The 13,143-nt window shown below is 55.3% G+C and overlaps 1 protein-coding gene across 1 annotated transcript in view; it reads left to right on the plus strand.

Moving 5' to 3' along the window:
* Window positions 1-3,816: 3,816 nt before the first annotated feature.
* Window positions 3,817-13,143, plus strand: part of LOC146813668 (solute carrier family 22 member 7-like) — a 249,057-nt gene continuing 239,730 nt past the window's right edge. The window contains exon 1 of the mRNA XM_085610166.1: window positions 3,817-4,121. The gene's annotated coding sequence lies outside the window, so the exon portion shown is untranslated. The remainder of the gene's footprint in view (window positions 4,122-13,143) is intronic.

Genomic DNA, 13,143 nt, shown 5'->3' on the forward strand with positions numbered 1-13,143 from the left:
GTGAACCAACAAGTAGCAACACCTAGGACTGCAGAGTGTTAAATAACAACACACACTCAATCCCACACACGTGAAAACGCAAACCAATAAATACAACTATTTTCACAGTGTTTACATCAATAGTGGTAATGGTAAAGTGTTAGGTAATGTGAACGGGTATATTGTGTATGACATTTGTATCTGTCACATCAAGCGAGTCACTGAAAGACAACTATGGAACATAACTGAGGGACTCATTGAGAAACGAGGGTGGCGCAGCCTTAGAAGAGGTTCTAGTCTGGAAAAAACTATAGTCTACTCAGGTCTGGCCAACAGCTTTTAAAGCGGACAACCTGAGGACTGAAGTGAAAGAAGTTCATGTCCAGAACATCCCAGAGGTCGAAAGTGAAACAAGTTCACGTCCAGAACTTCTCAGATGCCGGAAGTGGAAGAAGTTCATGTCCAGAAGATCCCAGAGGCTGGAAGCAGAAGAAGTTCACATCCAGTACATCTCAGAGGCCAGAAGCAGAAGAAGTTCACGTTCAGAAGATCCCAGAGGCCGGAAGCAGAAGTTGTTCACCTCCAGCACATCCATGAGGCCAGAAGCGGAAGAAGTTCATGTCCAGACAATCCAAGATGTAAGAAGCAGAAGAAGTTCACGTCCAGAGGATCCCAGAGGCCAGACGTGGAAGAAATTCACGTTCAGAAGATCCCAGTGGCAATCATCTGTGATATGAGATCTACCACCCATTTACCGAGTAACAGTCACACTCTGCTATTGGAGAGACCTGGGAGGAATTCTATGTAAAATAAAGTTACAGTAAGTCCAATGATCCTAGATAGAAGCTCAAGGCAACTGACATGAGGAGAAGACGAGAGAGGCCAGACCTCCCTCTGCCCATCCCCGACCAAGTTGCAGGGCTCTAGCAGCACAGGCTAGTGTGTTTGTATCTGATGCAGCCACTGCGGACCGCTTCATCTCCTACATCGCTGCCAAGACCTGGAGTGACCTGCCTCTCCATCACTGAACAGCATCCACCCTAGAGGACTTCAGAAGAAGCTCAAGACCTGGAGGACCTGCCCCTCCATCGCTGAACAACACCCACACTGATGGACTTCAGAAGAAGCTCAAGACCTGGAGTGACCTGCCCCTCCATCGCTGACCAACACCCTCCCTGACGGCCTTCAGAAGAAGCTGAAGACCTGGAGGACCTGCCCCTCCATCGCTGAACAACACCCTCCCTGACGGACTTCAGAAGAAGCTCAAGACCTGGAGTGACCTGTCCCTCGATCGCTGAACAGTGCCCTCCTTACTGGCCTTCAGAACAAGCTGAAGACCTGGAGGACCTGCCCCTCCATCGCTGAACAACACCCTCCCTGACGGACTTCAGAAGAAGCTCAAGACCTGGAGTGACCTGCCCCTCCATCGCTGAACAACACCCTCCCTGACGGACTTCAGAAGAAGCTCATGACCTGGCGACCTGCCCCTCCATCACTGAGCAGTCCCCTCCCTGGCAGACTTCAGAAGAAGCTCATGACCTGGACGACCTGCCCCTCCATCGCTGAACAGTCCCCTCCCTGGCGGACTTCAGAAGAAGCTGAAGACCTGGACGACCTGCCCCTCCATCGCTGAACAGCCCCCTCCCTGGCAGACTTCAGAAGAAGCTCAAGACCTGGACGACCTGCCCCTCCATTGCTGAACAACACCCACCCTGGCAGACTTCAGAAGAAGCTCAAGACCTGGACGACCTGCCCCTCCATCGCTGAACAGCATCCACCCTAGAGGACTTCAGAAGAAGCTCAAGACCTGGAACGACCTGCCCCTCCATCGCTGAACAGCATCCACCCTAGAGGACTTCAGAAGAAGCTCAAGACCTGGACGACCGGCCCCTCCATCGCTGAACAGCATCCACCCTAGAGGACTTCAGAAGAAGCTCAAGACCTGGACGACCTGCCCCTCCATCGCTGAACAACACCCACCCTGGCAGACTTCAGAAGAAGCTCAAGACCTGGACGACCTGCCCCTCCATCGCTAAACAGCATCCACCCTAGAGGACTTCAGAAGAAGCTCAAGACCTGGAACGACCTGCCCCTCCATCGCTGAACAGCATCCACCCTAGAGGACTTCAGAAGAAGCTCCAGACCTGGACGACCTGCCCCTCCATCGCTGAACAGCCTCCTCCCTGGCAGACTTCAGAAGAAGCTCAAGACCTGGACGACCGGCCCCTCCATCGCTGAACTGCATCCACCCTAGAGGACTTCAGAAGAAGCTCCAGACCTGGCTCTTTGCCAGGGACACCTCACCCTCAGAGCCCAGAAACCCTTAGGGGTGGCTGTGCTGCGCTTTACAAATGCTGATTGATGGATTGATTAATTCGTTTGATTGATTGATGGATGCATTGAATGATTGATTGATGGATGGATGGATTAATGGATTGATTGATTGATTGATGGATTGATGGATGGATTGATTGAATGATAGATTGGTCCCAGGACCAGATCTGCATGGGACCCAGAGACTGCACGTAAGGATCGATTCATGGCAGAATATTAAGAGATCTCACATCATTTTTAGAGATCTCCTTCGATCTGCTGATGTCAGTCCTCAGAGGAGTCCATTTCCTCACTTGTCGCACTCCACAGGCCCCGTCTCTTTCTAGTATTGGCCAATATATACTTATTGCCAATGGTTGAGGGCAGGTACTGTCATGGCGGAAGAGTGATCACTCACTGGATACTGACTGTAAGGTCAGTGCCTTCCGGCACACTGATGAGGGCAGGTTTGTGTGTACTGCGGCACAGAGTGGATTTGCGTCAGCCGTTACTTGATAGAATGGGTTACTCGACAGTCTCCGTTCCCTTCTCTTAACTGGATGGCTTTCCTCCTTTTCCTGTTTGACCCGTGCCACCCCTCTGAAGCATAGTGTGCGTACCATTGGTTTTGATTGGATGAGGAGTATTCTTCCACAGCTGATGTCATGGAACTACTTTCTTTTTGCTTTAGTTTGTTACATCACCCTCATCTCTTGCTCCTTATTTTCTTGTGCTCTTTCCCTCGCTCCTCGTTGTTGCAGACCCTCCCTTCAGTACTCCTTGGTGGGGATCCAGGCACAGAATGGAGGCCTTGGTGATGCCCTGGAAGTTGCTCTCTTTCTACCCCCTTTTCCAGGCATCTTTCCCTTCCTCATCAATCTTCTCCTGTTCCACAGTAGCCCCCGTTACTACCTTTGCCAATGCCAGGAGGTTTTAAAAATGTTCCACCATTGCCAGAGCCAACAGTGGCGACGAGGAATGTTCAACGTGTCCCCCAATGCAGCAGCCATCTTGAAAGGATGAAGCTGTATGCTTTTTACTCTTTTAACATGGCCGGTCGAAGCTTTTTAAAAGTCCCCAGCAGCGGCAAAGCCAACACGTTGTCTGTACATCACTGGCATAGTAAGAACGATTGGCTTTGCCAATGCTTGTTTGTTTTATTGTTATCACTGGGAAAACATTTTCCTCTCCAGCACCCAAATCAGTTTAGAGGGTTCCTCTTCACTTTGAAGGGATTCGTCATTTCTTTTGGAAAGTATAAATGTCTGAATATTTCCTAAGCAGGAAAGTGATGATTGATAATAATAATGAATGAACCCTGCAGCACGTGGCGTCCCAGACTCGCACAAATGTGGAAGGAATGTCCCCCCCACTGACAGAAGATTTATATCCCAGTGACTCCGGGCTGGCTTTAGAGCCCTGCGGAGTAATGCACTCATGGAATTTCCCTACAGTTTGTGACGAGCACACCCCGTCAGCCCCCCCCCCCCCCGTCAGCGTTTCACCCTAAATGCTTTCACTGTTGCACAAGTGCGAGCCCGACTCTTGTGCACCAGGCGGGTGGTGGGCAGTGCGTAGAGAGACTGTGTGTAAGTGAGAGTTTGTGAACGGGCGGGGCGGAGGGCGAGACATCCGCGTGCACGTGTCCGTGCTCTTGGACGGCTGATCGCGGGCACGAGCATGTGGGCACTTGTAAACGATCCGTCTGGAGACGGGGAGGCGAGGGCGAGCATCATATAATTTATAAATATACCCGAGCCGCTGGCAGGGGATCCTTCCAGAGCTGCGCCGACGGGTCCTGCTTGTGCCCACGCTGCTCCTGAGGCCTGGTGAGTGTATGGGGGGCCGTAGCGCTTCACTCGCCTCGAGGCGCTTGGGACCAATGCTCGTAGAGCGCTAGAACTCCCGATCCGGGTGTTTTTAATGTATATTGAGGCGGGAGCGTTGCCAGGGACAGCCGCTGGGGGAGGGGGGGGCTGTGTCTCAGCATGAGGGCGCTGATATTTCTCTGTAAATGTGTCCATTCTTGGACCTGTGGGGGCGGGCTGGCTTCCTGGGACGACTCTTTAAAATGCTTCTTTTTAACACGTTTATTTTTGGAGTTCTCAGTAAGAGGCGAGGAATGTCTGGAACGGGACACGGTGTACTTTTTTTTTTAATTTTACGCATAAGTGGTTGTTTTTCTGAGCGCCAGAATGGTACAAACGGACAGTACCGCAGGCCGGGAGGGGGCCGTCTGCAGAAGTCCCGGGCAGCAAGCACAGCCCGCTCCCACAAAAGGAGAGGTTTTATCGAGGTGTTTTCGAGGCGTTTGTCTCTTTGGCACAGAGCCCTGCGCCGTGTCGCTGACCTGATTACACCAGGCCCGGCTCCAGGAAGTCATCTGGCGGGGCCACGGCGGCCCTATCTCTCTACACGCTATTAAAAAAAAAATATACTGCCTTGTCAATGTTTGCCACAAGTAGGAAGTGAATGCACAGGGACTTCCTTAAAATAACTGTGCGGGGCTTATATTTGTTTTCACGCGTGGATCAAGCGGTCACGGTGCTGGAAATAACCGAATCCACGGTCTAACTTGCAATATCGCAGCATCCAACCGAGTTATGAAAAGCTGGACTTTTTCAGCAGCCATGGATTTCATCCAGAACACTGCATTTTGGGGTTTTTGAGGCCAAGTTCACAATGTAAAAAAAAAAACAAGCATTGGCATAGCCAATAGGTCTCGCCTTTGGGACCTTATAAGTGTTTAGCCATGCAACAGTTGCATAACTAAATACTTATAAGGTCCCAAAAGCGAGGCCTATTGGCTATGCCAAGCGCGTGCGGCCTCGAAAGTGAAAGTGATCGCGGTAAAGAGCGGCGCGCGCGCCCGCGCACATGCACTGTAGCTCCAGGCTGGCCTGGTAGCACTTTTTGGAGCCCTCTCAATAAGTCTTGCCAGACCAGCGCATGCGCTGGGTCAGGCGAGACCTAAAAAACTACATGTCCCGCAATGAAGCATCGTGGTGAAGGCAAACCAGGAATGACTGATGGTGTCACCCGATTCTCAATCCAGCACCGAACCCCTAGGACCACAGAAGGAGCCGGGCACTTTGTGGGTGCCTCTCTAGAAATAAGAGCTGATATGAGAGTTGTACCATGTTTATATGTGTCGAGTAAGAGGTGTGCTCATGTAAGTGATGGTGAATAGTGTGTGAGTGTAGTGTGAGTGGTGCGAGTGTAGGGTGAAAAATGTGCAGATGTGAGTGTCGGGTGAGCTGCATGAATGCATGTGAGGAGAGGGCCCATGTGAGTGTCGGGTGAGAGGACAGAGTGCAGGGTGGTGTGAACAGTGTTAATGCAGGGTGAGTGATGTGCCTGTGTGTGGTGCCGGGTGAGCGGTGAGAGTGAAGGGTGAGTTGTGAGAGTGACGGGTGAGTGCATGGTGAGAGGAGAGTGTGCACGGTGGTGTGAACAGTGTTAATGCAGGGTGAGTGATGTGCCTGTTTGTGGTGCCGGGTGAGCGGTGAGAGTGAAGGGTGAGTTGTGAGAGTGACGGGTGAGTGCATGGTGAGAGGAGAGTGTGCAGGGTGGTGTGAACAGTGTTAATGCAGGGTGAGTGATGTGCCTGTGTGTGGTGCCGGGTGAGCGGTGAGAGTGAAGGGTGAGTTGTGACAGTGACGGGTGAGTGCATGGTGAGAGGAGAGTGTGCAGGGTGGTGTGAACAGTGTTAATGCAGGGTGAGTGATGTGCCTGTGTGTGGTGCTGGGTGAGCGGTGAGAGTGAAGGGTGAGTTCTGAGAGTGACGGGTGAGTGCATGGTGAGAGGAGAGTGTGCACGGTGGTGTGAACAGTGTTAATGCAGGGTGAGTGATGTGCCTGTGTGTGGTGCTGGGTGAGTGGTGAGAGTGAAGGGTGAGTTCTGAGAGTGACGGGTGAGTGCATGGTGAGAGGAGAGTGTGCACGGTGGTGTGAACAGTGTTAATGCAGGGTGAGTGATGTGCCTGTGTGTGGTGCCGGGTGAGCGGTGAGAGTGAAGGGTGAGTTGTGACAGTGACGGGTGAGTGCATGGTGAGAGGAGAGTGTGCAGGGTGGTGTGAACAGTGTTAATGCAGGGTGAGTGATGTGCATGTGTGTGGTGCTGGGTGAGCGGTGAGAGTGAAGGGTGAGTTGTGAGAGTGACGGGTGAGTGCATGGTGAGAGGAGAGTGTGCACGGTGGTGTGAACAGTGTTAATGCAGGGTGAGTGATGTGCCTGTGTGTGGTGCAGGGTGAGCGGTGAGAGTGAAGGGTGAGTTGTGAGAGTGACGGGTGAGTGCATGGTGAGAGGAGAGTGTGCACGGTGGTGTGAACAGTGTTAATGCAGGGTGAGTGATGTGCCTGTGTGTGGTGCTGGGTGAGAGTGAAGGGTGAGTTGTGAGAGTGACGGGTGAGTGCATGGTGAGAGGAGAGTGTGCACGGTGGTGTGAACAGTGTTAATGCAGGGTGAGTGATGTGCCTGTGTGTGGTGCCGGGTGAGCGGTGAGAGTGAAGGGTGAGTTGTGAGAGTGACGGGTGAGTGCATGGTGAGAGGAGAGTGTGCACGGTGGTGTGAACAGTGTTAATGCAGGGTGAGTGATGTGCCTGTGTGTGGTGCTGGGTGAGAGTGAAGGGTGAGTTGTGAGAGTGACGGGTGAGTGCATGGTGAGAGGAGAGTGTGCACGGTGGTGTGAACAGTGTTAATGCAGGGTGAGTGATGTGCCTGTGTGTGGTGCCGGGTGAGCGGTGAGAGTGAAGGGTGAGTTGTGAGAGTGACAGGTGAGTGCAAGGTGAGAGGAGAGTGTGCACGGTGGTGTGAACAGTGTTAATGCAGGGTGAGTGATGTGCCTGTGTGTGGTGCAGGGTGAGCGGTGAGAGTGAAGGGTGAGTTGTGAGAGTGACAGGTGAGTGCAGGGTGAGAGGAGAGTGTGCACGGTGGTGTTGTTGGACCCGGCCTCGTGGCGTAGTCTTAACCCTCTTGGATTGTGCTCGTCCCCCGCACCGGCCTACACGGGCCGCCCTCTCAGGCCGCCAGGGACCCCTCCTCCCTTCGAGGCCCCCTTTGGATTGTACCCGTTTTCCTACACCCGCCTCAGCGGCCCTCTTTTCCAGGCCGCACAGGGACCCCTCATCCCTTCGGGGTCCCCCCCATGCTTGCTCCACGCACCAGCCCACGCAGCCCGGCTCCCTCCGGCCTCGGCCCCAGCGAAGCCCCGACATCGAGGCACCAAGATCTGGCCAGGGGGCACCGCATGGCCACTTCACCACTCCCGGAGGAGGAGAGTTTCGATGGGACCCCCACCGTCCCTCAACACCTAGGTGCGATCGTCCTCCGGCCTCCCCGTGCCTGGCGCCTCTCCCGCTGGGCGTCTGGCCTCTCCCAGCCCGGCCTCTCCGCCCCCCAGGCGCAAGGGTCCGGACATCAAAGGGCTCCAGACCTATATCTGGGGCAACCCCGCAATGGGACAGTAGTTGTATCCCGGAGTCAAGAGCCCTGCTGATGGAATCGCGGCTGACCCTACGGAGAAGAACTCTTGCTTGACACTATACCACGAGCCCTGCTGACTGCGTCGCGGCTCCACCTTATTGAGACCAGGAACCTCACGGAACATCGGGGCCCTGCTGACGCTGTCGCGGCCCAACCTCGCTGAAACCTCCACCAGAGCCCTGCTGACGTCGTCGCGGCTCGAGCTGAACTGAAAGACCGTAAGAGCCCTGCTGACCTAGTCGCGGCTCAAGCTCCACGAACTGATCGCCAGAGCCCTGCTGACGCCGTCGCGGCTCGACCACTCCGAGACCCGGAGTCCCTCCAGCTTGAGGATCCAGAACTGGGCCAAGGTACCCTCGTACCCAGCTGCTACTAAAGACTGTCCCGCTACCCCGTCCCTACCAAAGACTTTGAGACTCTTGCGGATCCCTCGATCCCCCCTTGTATATATCGATAACCGTAACTTCCTAAATGCTGATAAAGAATTGCTCGGCTTGATAAACATCCTCGAGTCCTGTGTGGTGGTGTTACTGTGCTAGTACGGTATAGGAGAAGGCCCTCTCCTAGGAGGCTTCTCAGCAGCGCTCGGCTACTTCATACAGTGTGGGGGCCCCTCTGGGTGGTCTCACCGACTCCCCCGAGGCCCGCCTTCCAACATTTGGTGGCCAGCGACAGGATCCGAGCCGAACGCAGATCGTACAAGCAAGTAACCCACTCGCTATCCATCCAGACGAACAGAGACCATGAGCAACCAGGAAACCACCGCGACCATGGAGTTCCAACCAGAACGATTGGAAGAGTACACGCACAAAGAGTTAAAACAGTTCTGCAAGGACAAGGGCATTGCGACCACCGGCCTAGGTACCAAGGAAGAGATGCAGAAAGCCCTGAGAACCTGGATAGAGTCCGAGGCGGGTCCCTCCCAGAGTGAAGGTCCCCTGCCCCTGAATGCAGCCACGCCACCAGCACCGACCCCAGCGAACGGAGGGAGAAACAGCCTGGAAACCGGCCTCTCCGCGGAAGAAATACCAGAGCGGGAGAAGGTCCGGACCCATGAGCTAGAGCTCGCACGACTTCGGCTGGACGGCGAACTCCTGCTGGCCAAAAAGAAAATGGCCATGGAACAGCTACGGCTACAAGAGGAGATAGAGGAGAAGAAGCGGCATCGAGAGCTGGAGGAGAAAAGGCTGACCCTCGAACACGAGCGGGGCCTCAAAGAACTCGAGCTCAAGGCCCAGAAGGGGGAGACCGGCACCCCCAGCAATAGAGACGCTCTGCCGCCCACCAAAGCCAAGGTCCATATTCCCAAAGATGTCGTCAAGGAGTACTATAAAAACGACGACATCCAGCAGTGGTTTAAGGCGTACGAGGTGGCCATGACCTCCCATCGGGTACCCCGGAAGGATTGGGGTGCCGGCCTATGGGGTCGGTTCCTTAGCGAGGGCCGAGACACCCTACTCCAGCTCCCGGAAGAGGTGATGACCTTGTACGACCATATGAAGGAGGCCCTGCTCACCCGCTATGGACTAACCGCGGAAATGTACCGCCAGCATTTCAGAGACTGCCAGAAAATCCCCGGTACCACGTGGGTAGAGTATGTTGACTTTTTCAGCAGGGCCCTAGAAGGTTGGATCAAGGGGAGCAAGGTCACCACCTACGGGCAGCTGGTCGACCTCATTATTTGGGAACACCTCTCCAACAACTGCTTCGTGGAGCTAAGACAACACCTCCTCGACAGCAAGCTGACCGAGCCACGGAAGCTCGCCGCCGAGGCCGATCGATGGGTCAACACCCGAGTCCCCCGGAGCTCGATGGGGAAGTACCAGCGAAACCGCACCGGACCCCCCGCCAGCGCGGCGGGGAGGAGGGTTGAACAGGAATCGGGACATCCCAGCCGGGCCGCCCCGGAGTCCGCCTCGGGGGCCGCCTCAGCAACACACCTCCCCGAACCTAGCCCGAAGAGGGACGACGCCAGCCAAAACCGGACCCCGGCCCACGATAACCTGCTACGGCTGCCAACAAACAGGACACTATGCCAGCGACCCTGCCTGCCCCATGAACCGACGAAGTGGGACCAGCGGGCCCCCGCCCCGACAACTAGCGGCTGCCGCCCTGGGAGAAGGGGAGGAAGAGGAAGAACCCGTCGACGGAGGGTCCACTGAGTGGGAGTCGGCGGCCATGTCCCTGGTCTGCCTGGGCAGCTGAGAAATGGTGCCCCGAACGCCCATCCCGAGCAACACCCAGAAGTACCAACAGTGGGTCACTATCAATGGACGACGGGCCGAAGCCCTCCGTGACACCGGAGCCAGTGTCACCGCTGTCCGCTGCCACCTGGTGGCCCCCGAACAGATCCTGCCGAATGTGCTATGCCCCGTCCGGACGGCCGACAACAGCGAGAGCATGTGCCAGATGGCCCAGATTCCCTTCGAATGGGGAGGGGTGACGGGCATGCTGAAGGTGACTGTCCGCGACGACGCTCCGGTGGACTGCCTCCTGGGGAACGACCTCGAGAGTTCCCCCTGGGCTCAAGTGGAGCGGCGAGAGCATCTCCGAATGCTAGGACTACCCGAATGGGCCTGCGCCACCACCCGGTCCATGGCCGCCGACACCGTCGAGCCCGAGGGGCCCGTGCCACCACCTGCCTCCAGCGAGAAAGAAGCGGACACCGATGCCAGATCCACGGTGCCCCCCCCGGACGAGATCGCCTCTCTCAGCACACTCCCAGAGCCTGCCCAATGGCGCCACGACGGGGGCCCCACCAGAGAACAGTTCTTGCGGGAACAGAAGACCTGCCCCTCCCTTGAAGGAGTCCGGCAGCAAGCGGCCTCGCAGGCCAACAGTGACCAGACCGGAACCCACTGGGTCTATTGGGCCGAAGGACTACTGTACAGCGAGCAGAAGATTGCAGAACTGGGGGCCAGTCGAGTGCTGGTGGTCCCCCTCCGATTCCGGGAGTTCTTCCTTGGCGAATGGCGTGAATGCAGTGTGGTCACTGTGAGTGCAGGGTGAGCAGTGAGAGTGACAGGTGAGTGAAGTGTCGCACGAGTGCAGGGTTATTAGTGTGCTTCTGTGACTGCAGGGTGAGTGGAGGGAGAACTGCGTGAGTTCATGGCGAATGGCGTGAATGCAGTGTGGTCACTGAGTGCAGGGTGAGCAGTGAGAGTGGCAGGTGAGTGAAGTGTCACACGAGTGCAGGGTTATTAGTATGCTTCTGTGAATGCAGGGTGAGTGGAGGGAGAACAGCGTGAGTTCATGGCGAATGGCGTGAATACAGTGTGGTCACTGTGAGTGCAGGGTGAGCAGTGAGAGTGACAGGTGAGTGAAGTGTCACACGAGTGCAGGGTAAGCAGTGTGCTCATGTGACTGCAGGGTGAGTGGAGGGAGAACTGCATGAGTTCGTGGCGAATGGCGTGAATGCAGTGTGGTCACTGTGAGTGCAGGGTGAGCAGTGAGAGTGACAGGTGAGTGAAGTGTCACACGAGTGCAGGGTTATTAGTGTGCTTCTGTGACTGCAGGGTGAGTGGAGGGAGAACTGCGTGAGTTCATGGCGAATGGCGTGAATGCAGTGTGGTCACTGAGTGCAGGGTGAGCAGTGAGATTGGCAGGTGAGTGAAGTGTCACACGAGTGCAGGGTTATTAGTATGCTTCTGTGACTGCAGGGTGGGTGGAGGGAGAACTGCGTGAGTTTATGGCGAATGGCGTGAATGCAGTGTGGTCACTGTGAGTGCAGGGTGAGCAGTGAGAGTGACAGGTGAGTGAAGTGTCACACGAGTGCAGGGTTATTAGTGTGCTTCTGTGACTGCAGGGTGAGTGGAGGGAGAACTGCATGAGTTCATGGCGAATGGCGTGAATGCAGTGTGGTCACTGTGAGTGCAGGGTGAGCAGTGAGAGTGACAGGTGAGTGAAGTGTCACACGAGTGCAGGGTTATTAGTATGCTTCTGTGACTGTAGGGTGAGTGGAGGGAGAACTGCGTGAGTTCATGGCGAATGGCGTGAATGTAGTGTGGTCACTGAGTGCAGGGTGAGCAGTGAGAGTGACAGGTGAGTGAAGTGTCACACGAGTGCAGGGTTATTAGTGTGCTTCTGTGACTGCAGGGTGAGTGGAGGGAGAACTGCATGAGTTCATGGCGAATGGCGTGAATGCAGTGTGGTCACTGTGAGTGAAGGGTGAGCAGTGAGAGTGACAGGTGAGTGAAGTGTCACACGAGTGCAGGGTTATTAGTATGCTTCTGTGACTGCAGGGTGAGTGGAGGGAGAACTGCGTGAGTTCATGGCGAATGGCGTGAATGCAGTGTGGTCACTGAGTGCAGGGTGAGCAGTGAGAGTGGCAGGTGAGTGAAGTGTCACACGAGTGCAGGGTTATTAGTATGCTTCTGTGACTGCAGGGTGAGTGGAGGGAGAACTGGCTGAGTTTATGGCGTGAATGCAGTGTGGTCATTGTGAGTGCAGGGTGAGCAGTGAGAGTGACAGGTGAGTGAAGTGTCACACGAGTGCAGGGTTATTAGTGTGCTTGTGTGACTACAGGGTGAGTGGAGGGAGAACTGCGTGAGTTCATGGCGAATGGCGTGAATGCAGTGTGGTCACTGTGAGTGCAGGGTGAGCAGTGAGAGTGGCAGGTGAGTGAAGTGTCACACGAGTGCAGGGTAAGCAGTGTGCTCATGTGACTGCAGGGTGAGTGGAGGGAGAACTGCGTGAGTTCATGGCGAATGGCGTGAATGCAGTGTGGTCACTGTGAGTGCAGGGTGAGCAGTGAGAGTGACAGGTGAGTGAAGTGTCACACAAGTGCAGGGTTATTAGTGTGCTTGTGTGACTGCAGGGTGAGTGGAGGGAGAACTGCGTGAGTTCATGGCGAATGGCGTGAATGCAGTGTGGTCACTGTGAGTGCAGGGTGAGCAGTGAGAGTGGCAGGTGAGTGAAGTGTCACACGAGTGCAGGGTAAGCAGTGTGCTCATGTGACTGCAGGGTGAGTGGAGGGAGAACTGCGTGAGTTCATGGCGAATGGCGTGAATGCAGTGTGGTCACTGTGAGTGCAGGGTGAGCAGTGAGAGTGACAGGTGAGTGAAGTGTCACACAAGTGCAGGGTTATTAGTGTGCTTGTGTGACTGCAGGGTGAGTGGAGGGAGAACTGCGTGAGTTCATGGCGAATGGCGTGAATGCAGTGTGGTCACTGTGAGTGCAGGGTGAGCAGTGAGAGTGGCAGGTGAGTGAAGTGTCACACGAGTGCAGGGTAAGCAGTGTGCTCATGTGACTGCAGGGTGAGTGGAGGGAGAACTGCGTGAGTTCATGGCGAATGGCGTGAATGCAGTGTGGTCACTGTGAGTGCAGGGTGAGCAGTGAGAGTGACAGGTGAGTGAAGTGTCACACAAGT

The sequence above is a fragment of the Triturus cristatus genome, chromosome 6, assembly GCF_964204655.1.
Source record: "Triturus cristatus chromosome 6, aTriCri1.1, whole genome shotgun sequence".
Taxonomy (NCBI): Eukaryota; Metazoa; Chordata; class Amphibia; order Caudata; family Salamandridae; genus Triturus; species Triturus cristatus.